Here is an 11,527-nt window from a genome sequence, read left to right as displayed (position 1 = left end):
GCAATGTGCTGTCATGCTATATCGGGATGTGTGTCTAGAGCAGTGCAGGGGGCGGAGGCGGGTGAGAGGGGAGTGAGAAACGCTGGCTGTTGGCACTGGCTCAGAGTAATCTCTGGAGTGTCGCCCTCTGAAACAAGCAGGTGCTGGTAAGTGATAAAAAACTCAACCCGGAAATTGCTTAGCCAGGGTAAAAGTATATCTACTCCAAAAAAGAGTGGCTTTAATTCATTTACACTTTTCCTAATCTATTCAGCCTTCACTTCAAAGGAACTCAGATATTATCCAGGATCTCCCATCTCCCTCTTCTGTATCTCACAGGCTGATTTTGTTTCTCTGTCTCTCCCTCGCTATTTTCAGTCCAGGGCACCCAAGACAAAGGCCAGAAGACAGAACATGGACATGCCTCTACGCAAACTGTGTGTCCTAATAAACTGTGATTATAGCAAGCAAAGAGAAAGCAACAGATTCAAGTTCATGCTTTGCCTCTTTTCCAGCTATCTGCAATGTAGGGACACTTGTAACGCAGCGACAGGCACCAGCAAGCTGGATGTTTCCAAAACAAATGGGCTGCCGTATGTCCTGAGCAGTACTGCCACTGGCGACAAACATCTGATCAAGCTTCTGAGCGCAGAACAAAGAAGACCCAGCCTCCGCCAAGGAAAATTGCTAGTAATTCAGCTACAGATGATGCTTAGCAGCATTTAGCAATGCATCAATTAAAGCGTATTTTCCAACATGACTCGCTTCCTTGAGCAGTCAATCTCTGAAGCTCTGCTCTGATATTACTTATTAAAAGTATTTAGGGGTAGAACCATCCCTGTGTATTACTGCCTTTCTTGTTTCCCCAACTACCATCCTGTACTACTCATTCTCACCTAACTGCATTGGCATGCTGCTCCCCAAGCTGTTCCAGCCTACATGATCATGCCAACTTGTTGGCGAACAGATCAGTGAATCAGATAATTCAGAAAAATACACTTATTTTTCTTTCAGGTTGGATCAGTTCTACAGTCCAGCCTACAGCTGACACAAGGGAATTTGTCATGCGCTACAATATGGGGTCTGGGACAGCCACCTGGGACGGCTGTGTGGAGGAGGCAGCCATACAGCCACAATACACCGTGGCCTTACGTCCTCCCTGTGTCCTGTCAGAGAGGTGTGCTGAAGGTGGTCGCATGGCAGCCAAAGGTAAACTAAGTACTGGAAGATATGTTTCTATGCTCCCACCTCTCCTTGCTCTCACATTCTTGCTGTCGGGGTCTCTGCTGAGTCATTTCAGCTTGCCACATCCATTGGCTTTTTCTGTGGGGTCAGCACTGTAAAGCAGCTCAGTGCAGAGCTTACAATTGTCAGAAAAGAGCAAGAAGGGAGGCAGAAACACACCATGGAGGATGGGGTGGGGAGAGCGGGATCACGGCAGTGGTTTTATCAGCTCTGAAGCCACTGCACCAAAGTCTGAGCCCTTCCTTGAACAGAGAATGATGCTCTTCACCCAGCCTTGGAAACTTCAGCCATCCTGTTAATTACTCAGTCTCAAATTTCTTCCTAGTCATGTATCTATCAGAGAAGCATAAGGCTCTCTCCAAGTAATTTTGAAATATCTGTGCCCAGACACATTCCTGGTCTGTCTCTTGGTTTTCTCACAAATCTGTCCCTTTCTCTTTCCTTATCTATTTTCAGCCACTCGCCAGTTAGTGTGCCAGGAACGGATGCATCAAGACAGCAAGTTAACGCTCTGGAAAGACGTTGCACAAGCCCACTTTGTCACCAACAAAAGACACTCCTAGGAACTCAGAGCCCACCTGTTCCGCATTTGACACCACGTTTCACATTTGTCATGGCTGTAGTTTTGGCAATGCCCATTGTGTAGCAAAGTGACCCCTATGCTTAGAGATAGCAGGGACTCCAAGCTGAAACCGAACCCCTGACATATCCTAGTGGAGTGAAATGCTGGGAGAGCACTGTGGAGGGTGCTGGGACTGCAGTCCCAGGGCTCTCCATAGCTTTCACACTCATGAGGTCCACAAGGGCCTAGGCTTTTACATTCACTATGACAACATGAAGTGCAAAAGCAGAAAAGGGCACAGTTTCTCCTGCCTTCTGTGTACAAGTGGGACTTAACTCTCCCTTTGGGTTTTCTGGTGCCTACGAAGTGCCCCAGCGACTGTGACTCCAGTAAGCTCTCTGAAATCACACCCTCCGAGAATCTGGCCAATTATGACAGTGAATACATACACATGGGAAATAAGGCATACCCCGGGGCCAGACCTTACCTTTTTAATGCCCTGCTAGTGATCTTCTCGTAACACGCTCCCAGCCCACTTTCCTTAGGAAAAGATAAGTGCAATCACATTGTGTATGTCTCTATGACTTTTACTACCCCATCACCGAACATTTAAACCTATCTCAAACAAATCCTTGTACTTCAAAGCTCACATCAAAGCAGTAGATGGGGTAGAGAGACAGATCTCATCCTTGAGTCACTCAGCACAGTGAGTTTTGCTCTTCTGAGATGCCATAAAACCTATAAGCAGGGATGGGCACAGGCACATCTGCACCTCTCTTTCAAACTTACCATTCTCAATGATACAACACAAATCTGTCAGAAATGACAGTTCACAGGATTACTTTTTCAGGCTAAATGCTGGTTATAACTGGTTTTTACAAATTGGTGGTAGTTTTGACTCGCAGTAGTCCTGCCTCACACAAAATGAGCGATGATCTACGTAAGGCTGCATAAACACTAATTCTATTTATTCTGTTTGCATGTGGCCAAGACTAAGTCCCTGTTCTAAACAGCTCTATAATCTGTTACTGTGAATGCACACTCAGTCCTCAGATACGAGCGCAGCTAAGTAGGTGAATCACAACACCATCAAGCCTTTTAAAGTGCTTTCAAAGCACTTCCTATTGCTGTCAAAGGGTAGGCAGAAATACAGATTTGTGTCCAGAAATGCCTGAAAAAGGCCACAGAAAGTGCAGGGGTTTTTTTTCAAAAAGTAGGTGCTATATTCTCTGCCTATTAGTCAACAGCAGCATTTCAACATCTGCTACGAACAACTCACAACTCCACCTGCTTCATACTCTCTTCTAAGCCCATATTCTGAGCAGGAGGGGTATTGATCTACCCAGAAGCAGCAAACAACTAATCCACTAATATATCTCCTACATCTCCATTAACAAGAAGAATAGGACTTGAGTATGGGCACAATGGCAACCATAGTACTGGTAGGGTCACTGCTGAAATGTGAGTCAACTCCCTTAGTTTCCTTTCCCAAATGGCCATTTGACTGTTTCTGAAGATGAGGCAGAAAGCCAGCCTTCTTCTTGCTAGCAGGGACACTGGAGAATCTGGACCTCTGGATAAACTGAAGCCGTACACTAAAGTAACAGTAGACACAGCCATAATCTGTGACAGTCATTGCCTCGAAGAGCTTCTGGTCTAAAATAAGAATGTGTTTGTATTTTGGTGAGTAAACAAATAGTTCCTCCATCTGTTGTCTTCTTCCTCCCCAAGAGATAAGGCAGTTCTAGGATATCACGTTTATCACAGATTAAAATGAAGGATCAGCTAGAGCAGCTTCTTGTTAAAATACCTGCAGCTGATCTCTGCTTGAGGGTAGTAGGTTTAAAATAAGGTACCAGATGGCTTATGATGAGTCACTGCAAGATCCAAGGAAGATCTGTTTGTCAGAGTGTTCGGGTATTTAAAGAGAAGTTGGACTTATTTTTATATTAGCAGGTAACTACCTGTCTCTGCAGATCTGAGCTGTACATGCTACTTCTGAAACACACCAGCTGCACAGAAGAGAAAAAGGAAACCATGTGCACTAACTCCACATATCATGCAGGTCACAAAGGGTCAGTTTTGCCTTTAAATTACTGTGTTCTGCTTACAAAACACCTGGTATGCAATCTGATTTCCACATGGACAAGCCATAGGGATTGCTGTAAGATGTCTCTTCATCTTAAAAAGGCCTCTATATTAATTCTTCTCCCTCACGCTCACGCCTGGCATATGCTGTCAGGAATAAATGTGGTTAAAACAAGTAATTTTTGTTTTATCTTTGACAACAAGTTTTTGAAAGTTCCTGAAAACCACAGGATCATGTGGACAGAAGAGGCGCAGGCAGAGAGCACACGTGCAGTTACAAGGGCAGTGAAGAACAGCTGCAGGTTGGATGGCAGGTGGTAACCTTTACAACTGACTTTGCTGCAGCCAAAAAAGCAACTGCCTGAATTCTTCTGACTGCAGCTTCGGTGGCTTATTCAGAGCAACAGTGTACACCAGTGTCTGGGTGTCAAGCTGGGAAATAGTAATATGACAATGGATACACTAATTGTCCGACTTGTTGAAGTCCAGAACTCTTAGTCACAATCCTCGGCCACCTAAACTCCGCTCATGGGTCCAATTAGACTCAGCAGTCTTCAGAAGTAGCACTGTGAAAAGAATTTGGTTTTGAGTAGAGAAAAAATAGTGTTTGGGGTTGATGAGAAACTGAAATATCTCTCTTTTCTCACCCGAAAAAAAATTTCTGTGTCAAGCCAAAGAAAATGTTTTGGTTTGTTTGCAGGGCTATTTCCCTTCTTCTACTTCTTTATTTGTTCATTTGTAATTAAATTTAGGTAAATTTGGTTTCAGCCTACCATTTACAAGCGCAAACAATAATAATGTTGTTGTCACCAGTCGACTAGTCAGTCTTGCAAAATCACTGTGTGGCAAAAGGACACAAGGAAATGCAGAGCAAAACAGGTCCTTGGGCAGAGACCCAACCTTGGGATAGGACTTCTGATCTCTCAAGAGAAACCCTCACTTTGAACCACATTTCCAAAGCAGAGTTCACTGCCTGTAGGTCAGGATGACTCATGCCCTTCAGGGCACATCCTGCACAATTCCCGCGTATTTTCACGGGTGCAGTCACGGCAGCAATCTGTTATCATTTATACAATTGGAATTCGGCAATCTGGAATTCCATCTAAAGCAACAAAACACAGCATGTGAGCCCTATGGGTAAATACATTATAATTCATGTAAACGAAATTGGCCAGAGCTTTATCCCTATGGAGGGAAAACACAGTTCTTTCCCTCTAATCCTTCTAGCTCTGGAGCCAACACTAAATTACATTTTTAAGGGAGTGAATGAAGCCACTCTTAGGTAGGAGTGGGAGCCTGTCTCATCATGTCTCAAGCATGGCAAGAGTCACAGCGGGACCCTGCTTTGGAGATGCATAAACAGTATGCTAACGTAAATAGCAGTATTTAGGGAGGACTCCAGCATGCTTTGGCCATGAGGATTTTAGTTGGTTCTGGTTAGGGACTCTCAGTACTGCTGGGGCTGAAGGGAAGGAAGGCCAGGGTTCCTGATGAAACTGCAGCAGGGCTGCTCTGTTGTTCTTGATAAGAAGCATGACAGCTGTGCCCACAGCATCTGGTTTTCATTGAACCCTAGTGAGAGTTCCTTGCTGAGTCTCTTCCACCCCATATGTGGTGGTTTAATTGATGGAGCCTGAGAAGGTTTTAGGTCCAGCGTGGAATGCTGCCTTTCACTGTGATATGTGACTCCAGATACAGTAAGGGCTGGGCTGCTTAGAGTCGTCTTTTAAAAGCATTTCTTCTCAACGTTGAATTTTGCATATATTGCCCTCTGTTGGCTTGAGTGCACGGTAAGGTTACTTTTCTAGGTGAAAGCTAACAAAGATCTCGTTCTGGCTGAGTGGCGTATGGAGCTCTGCGGATCCGCCCCCACTGTTGGCTATGATGGCAAACAACAGACTGACATTCCCCTGATCTGGTACAGCAGCACATTTCACAGCAGGGGTGGAAAATGTCCTTTTTGTTGGGGCAGTTAAAACTAGACTGGAAAATGCGTTGTTCTGCAACTCATAGAGCAACAGGAGTTGCTTAGTTTCTTTTAGATTTGTGTCTTAACTGCTTCTACCTGAAACAAGCTCCATACCCTCTCTGACTTGCCATCTACCATGAAAGATCCACTCTGGACAAGAAACTGCCGGTGCTGCAGCCAGTCCGGAGCTGCTCCGGGACAGCCTGGCCAGCCTGTTCATCTGTGCTGTCTGTCTGGCAAGTGTGCACAGAGGGACTGACCTCTCGCTGCTGCCAAAGAGCTGAACTCTGCTTAACTCTCCCGCAGTGCAGTCCCTGTCATGGGTCTCGCTCATTTACCTGGCAGCCAGAGCGCACAAACCTCTAGAAACTTAATTAACTTTTAAACTCTGCACACATCTTTCAATGGTGATCGCGCTTGGCCAACATGTCATGAAGTTATTAGAGGGAGGAAGAAGAGAGATGATGAATGCATGGATAGGTAAGGCAAGATAAAACTAATTTCCTGAGAAAGCCAAAGGAAAACAAGCTGAAAGGAAAAAAGAAAACTAGACTGTAGGGAACAAATCTGACAAGTGACCTTGAAAGGCCTCTTCCACCTTTAGCTCCTGAGAAGGAACAGTCTGGCAGAAGCTGGGGGCGGGGGGCTGCTGCACCAGGGAACTAGAGGGGATCAGGAGTCGTAAGCAGCAGTTTTACTGGATCAGTAAATACCACCCCTGCATCTCAGATGAAGTGTATCTGTGACATTACTGGCTTGGATAGGCTTCATCCTTAAATTGTCTCTGCATTGTGTGGAGTTTCACAACACCAGGAACTATGCGGTTAAATCCTGTGCATGCCTTGGAACACTGAACTCAGTTTCTGGAAAACCAAGTGGTAAGTATCAAGGGGCAAGAAAACTAGATTAAGCCCAGCTCCTGGACAGCGTAAACACATGGGAACATGGATTGCTGAAACTATAAACACACCTCTTTTTGGGAAATACTGATCTTACACAGAGGAGTGGCTCGAAATTTGCAAAACCCACCTCTGCTCAGAACTGAAAGTAGAAACTAAATGATCAAGACTGGAAACTATTTGCTTTGCATGGACACTTTCTATCTGAGCTCTCAGACTAGAACCATCGAAAGTCAAATGTATGTGTGTTGTCCTTTGGAACCAAAAAATAATCAAGACATGAAAAGTTTGAGATGGTTAAATGTTTCCTCCAGAGGCTGAGGATTAGAAGTCTGGGCAAGTAGCAGAGGAGGAAAAAAAAAAGAGTAAAATAAAAGAAGAAACTCTTAAGTGACCTGACAAGGGAAACTTAAATCTTATTTTTAAGGGGTTAGGTTGTACTAAAGCTTGAAAAATTAAATCCACAGCTGTCTCCAGAGGACTATATTTCACTAAGAAAGCTTCAAGTAAGTTTATCATGTATCCAACACCTAGACATTGGACCTCAGGGACCACTAGGATAATATTTCCTCTGGATTAGCAAGAAAGCTAGTAAGTGACATTTGTATGAGACTAACTTTAAGTTTAAGGGGTTTTCTTATTATAAAATGATAAATGAAGAATGAGCATACTGGGAAGGAGAGTTCCTACAGTTTGTAAATCTAACACATCCCCACTATTTCTTTAAAAATGCACTGTTATCTCCTAAATTAGTTTTATTTGGTGACATCAGTAATTTGATGGTTTTATGTCTATCATACTCCCAGTGAGGATCAATGTGTTCTTTACAAGCAATATTTTTAATCTCATAATCCTCTTTATGAGGAACGCTTTTAATTTCAGAGACCATGATCACTGGCATCGAGACAATATAATATATATGAAAAAAATTCAAGAATGAAACTATAGGAAACACAAGATGGATCTGGCACAATTACAGTGCTTTCCTTCTTCTGGGATTCTTCACTATTAGCCCAGGATATGTTGGAATGCTATTAATTAACTCACCTCGCTGTGCCTTGCCACGACAGCTGATATGCCCCTGGGTTCCAGGGAAATCTTATGAATCATATAAGTCGCAATACTTCACTGGAGTTGGGTGAACTAAGGACAACTTTAATATGTTAACTTTGAAATCTGAAATCCAACAGTGAATTGAGTTTTGTACAGAAGGCACAAAATAAAATTCAGGCATCTGTACCAACGCCAATATTGGAGTTTTGTGGCATAAAGCACTTTTTACTTATGCATTTCACACTTTCCGCGTCTGTCTAGAATACACTGTGGTGAGAAACAGACCACTGGTCCCCACAACAAAATGCCTACAGTCTGTGGATGGGCTACAGTAATCTCACATCATCCCTTTCTGCCCGCAAACCACATCAATGACAACTGTGTTTTTCCAGTTCTACAGAAAATCCGGAGTTACACACCTACGTGCTACTCTGTGCCCGTACAGATGCATCTGTAGGAGGTGTAATGAAGAAAAGGCATACATAGCAAAATTAAATGGTGAAAGTGAAATGAGGGGAATTAGCTAAACAGCTTACAGATGGTAACTAAATTAGTTGAAAGCTGAAGGATTGTTTTTTCAACACACAGCTCAACAGCACTGTAAAACTTCCATTACTGTAACCCAGAAGCTCATGAGAAAGAGTAATTACCAAAGCTGAACTCCTGGGCTCTTGTATTTTCTTACCCACCAGCACCCAATCCTTCCTTCCCTCAGTGCTTTCCAGACTCCTGCAAAGTACAACTCCATGCTCCCTTCTACCTCCCAAATCTCCTGTGCCCCCATACACCTTCCTCTTCTGACACAGTCTCTTCCAGGCGCCCCATACCCTCTCCTGCCATTCCGTCACTGTGTTTCCCAGCCACCAATCCCTCTGGCTGTTGCTGTGCTGAGCCGGCTAGGACAGCACCTGGAACGCACTCTGCTCCAGAGCTCAGGCTGCCTGCATGTCACATCCACTCTTGTCAGAGGCATTTTGCGAAGCTCCTCAGCTCCTCTTGCCTTACATCATTCCACCCAAAACTGATGGCCTAGGTGGAGTACGAAGTGGGGTCTAGGCAGCAAGCAAGTGCAGCCTTAAGGCTCTCCAAACTGTGAGGGAAACGTAGCCACAGCTCCCATGATGAGCCTTTACTCTCTGCATCCTGTTTGTCATCAGCTTTCAGCTGACTGTCACATAAGTTACGTTTTTTCTTACAACTGTCTCTGTTGTATATACATTTTTCCAGTTTCTACCTCGGCCACGTTGCCACAGATAGTTCTGGGAAGACCAAGTAGGGTGAAGGGGCAAGTGCACTAAATCAAGCAGAAGCACAGCATCTGCTTGGGTTCCTGATGAGTCTAAAAGTGACTCATCCTCATCATTCCCCCTACCCAGTGGACTACTTCCTCTATTATTATCAACTACGATATTAGCATAAGAAGAGAACCCGTGAAGGAATTTACCATACACTCATCATCCACACTGTCTTTCTTAGATTTAAAACCAGAAGGGACTTCCATGACCATCTAGTTGGCCCTTCAGTATAATACACATCAAAGACCCCCATCCACCCATCCCTGCATCAAAACCAGCCTTATCACTGCCAAGCAGAAGGATTACTTCATCTCCATGGACAACATGAAGTCATCCTTCCCACCTGTTTAGCACTGGAAAGACTTCAGCTGAAGTACTGTACCCAGGTTTGGGCATGGATCTTCAAGAAAAACACAGCCGGAGTACCTTTGATACAAAAAAGGAATGGTCTTCTTGCAATAACAGCAATTCAGTCCTGGAATAGCTTCCCCAGGAAGATTATAATGCACATCACTGAAGATGAGATTAGTGATAGGAATAATATGGGTACAAATTATTTGGCTTAGGGCAGGGGGATAGACTGAAAGAGGCTGCTTCAGCACAGTTTGCTATGAACCTATGAGTCTGTTTAAGCTGAAGCATTTGTTTCACAAAGGCATCTACTCCTGACATAAAGACTGGTAATAATGGGAAAGCAACCAGTCATGAATCCTAAGTTATTTCACTGATTAAGTGCTATCCCTCTAAAATTTTATGCTTGATTTCATCTAGCTTAAATGCCTCTCACTCATGAGAAACTCACGTTTCTCACGCACTTTGGTTAAAATTAAGTGGAAACAAATACACAAGTGCTGCTACATGCAAAAGGAGCAGGATTTGCCCTGATGTGAAGAACAAGGCTAGCACTGTCTATGAAGTTCAAAAACTTAAGAAAAAATATTTTGGCTGTACAGTGTTGTGCAAAATCTTCACTTTTTCTATGGAAATAGCCATTGTCTGAAATATTTATAATAAATTGTTGGAAAAGGAAATTTCCCTTTTGAATCTGTTTGAAATGACTAACTTGCTTTAAGTCAAATGTCATCTAAGCAACACCGCTTCAGCTGAGGTACTCATTCCTTAAGCTCCTTTTGCTTTTTTTTTGGACAAAAAATGAAAAAAAAAGGCAATTATTTTTGAGCAAAGTAGAAAGAGTTTGATGATCACATTCAGAATCTTTTTGTTTTGGAGGGGAGGGGTGAGGAAGAAGGCGAATTCCTGATTTATGATTAAATATAGACTGGTTCAAGTGTAAAGGAGACCCCTTCTTGAAAACACTTAAGCTGGCACTTAACTTTATTGCTGTGGCAAAATTAAGCATGTGCTTGAGTGGTTGCAGAGTCAGAACCATAAAACGTCACAGCCTTTATAGCTGTGAGTCTGCTTTCTGCCTGCTGCATCTAATAAACATTAAGAGGTGAAATTCTGTCCCCATCGGAGTCAATGGTGAAACTCCCATTGACTTCAAGAGAACCAGAATTTTGCACAAGAATCTCCATCACCATCACTGGGGCCCACAAAAGATGATATTAGCAGAGGGAGGCCGCCTGCTCCCTCTTTCATATTTCATCTTTCTATGTTTTCCTTAGTCCAATTAAAATTAACCCAAGCTGAAAGCACATCATTGGCTCTTTGGATAGAGGTACTGCATTGCAGGCTGTTTGTCAGAAAATAAGCAGAAATTAAATACACAAAGTCTAGTGCATCACACATACTGAACGTACAGAGAATATACTGACACGCAGATTGTGGCACTGACATGGTTTAGTGGTGGACTTGGCAGTGTCAGGCTTATGGTTAGACTCTAAAGGTCTTTTCCAATCTAAATGATTTTATGATTCTATGAAAACATAAAACATGTTCTTCTATGTTCCTCACTGCAAAATTCCCTCTTAAAGGGTTGATCATCTAAGGAAAAAAAAGTAATGTAGCACCATTGTGGTACATTTTATATCTTCCAACACTTCTTAGATCAGCCTTGCTTAGAACATGAGTAAACTGGTAATTTTTTCCATAAGTAACAACCCTCGGGTCTCAAGTCAGGCACTGAAAATCTATGTAGATGGTTGTTTTGCCACACAACCAGCTGCAGTTGAGCTTGGGTACTGTACTCCTGCCTTGCAGGCTTGCACAGGTCTGTTTGTAACACTCCAGCTGCTGAGGAGCACTGGGGCATGAGATGGCATAGGCCAGTTTAGCACCAGCTGGATATACTCAATCAGCCAAGTGAATGAGGGTACAAGGCCTTCAAACAAAACCACGTTCATGGAAGCGAGCAATTCTGATTTGAACAAACCGACGGAGAAAACAGTATACCCTTTGCTCTACGATGTCTAGTTAAAAGAAAGCTCTGCTTCTCTATGAAAAGGTCTGCTTCTCTTCACATCTTTGAATTTTT

This window comes from Tauraco erythrolophus, chromosome 10 (assembly GCF_009769465.1).
Source record: "Tauraco erythrolophus isolate bTauEry1 chromosome 10, bTauEry1.pri, whole genome shotgun sequence".
In the NCBI taxonomy this organism is placed as follows: Eukaryota; Metazoa; Chordata; class Aves; order Musophagiformes; family Musophagidae; genus Tauraco; species Tauraco erythrolophus.
This window is presented reverse-complemented; position numbering follows the sequence as displayed.